The sequence below is a fragment of the Euprymna scolopes genome, chromosome 1 (assembly GCF_053919585.1).
Source record: "Euprymna scolopes isolate OS-2025 chromosome 1, ASM5391958v1, whole genome shotgun sequence".
Lineage (NCBI taxonomy): Eukaryota > Metazoa > Mollusca > Cephalopoda > Sepiida > Sepiolidae > Euprymna > Euprymna scolopes.
Window position 1 is genome coordinate 126,233,315 of NC_136482.1, and position 1,300 is coordinate 126,234,614.

Genomic DNA, 1,300 nt, shown 5'->3' on the forward strand with positions numbered 1-1,300 from the left:
TGCCCGATACACCCGGTCAATATGCAAGCCTCCTTGACCTTTTCTCCCAACTTCCCCTGAGCTATGTTCATGTTCCGTTCATTCTCCTCTAGGACCCTCCGACCACTCCGTCGTATCAGTTAAGATAAAAACGAAGTGTAAGAAGTCTCCAAACATACCCCTCAACCGTACTGTATACAGATACTCTATGGCTGATTGGGATAGCTTCCGTACATTCATATCTAATTTACCTCTGCACTTCATGTTTAAAAAGGAAGTGTCCTCTATAGTATCAGAACTGACCGAATGGATAATTGTAGGCATAGACCAATTCATACCATCTAAAAAATTCTAACAAAATCCTAACAGCCAGCCATGGTTCTCCCCAGCATGTGCTGCTGCTACCCCGCACAGAAATCACTTTTTCCATAGCTACCAACGTAATAGATGCACTGAGACTAAAGCTGCTTTCAGGACTGAAAACAGCCACTGTAAAAGGGTAATAAAAATGTAAGGGAGCAATATGCCCAGTCTGTTAAATCCAAGGTAGCTGATCAGCGGCTTGGTTCCCACCAGTTTTGGCAAATAACAAATAGGATCCTAAACAGAAGTGTGCTTTCTATCCCAACCATTATCAATGGACCAGATAATATCTCGTAAGCGTCAGACAAGGCCAAACTATTTGCAAAGAACTTTGCAACTAATTCTACCCTATGCGTCGAAGGCCATCAACTCCCCATATTTCCTCCTATAACACAGAACAAGCTAGGTAACATACAAATATCCGTGCATGAGGTCGCCAAGCTAATCAAGAACCTAGATTCCAGAAAAGCAACTGGCCCTGATGGCATCCCAATTATGGTGTTAAAAAAGCTTCAACCAGAACTTGCTCCCATACTTACGAAACTATTTAAGGGCTGCCTTAAGGAGAAGTGCATTGCGACTCCCTGGAAGACCTCATCAGTTTGCCCTGTATTTAAGAATTAAGGTTATAAGTCATATCCCTCTCAGTACAGACCAATAAGTCTCCTGTGTGTTATAAGTAAGTTGCTGGAATCCATATTAAATAGAGAAATAGTCAGCCACCTCAGCAGAAACAACCTTCTTTGTGACACACAATATGGTTTCCGCTCTGCAAGATCTACCGCAAATGTGCTGACGGTTATATCCCACGGGATTAGTGAATCTCTTGACAAAAGCTTCATTCATAGGGAAATTGCTGTTGACATATCAAAGACCTTCGACAAGGTATGGCATAAGGTCTACTTCACAAGATTTCCAGCTACGGTATAACTGGAAATGTTTTCTCAATCATTAAATC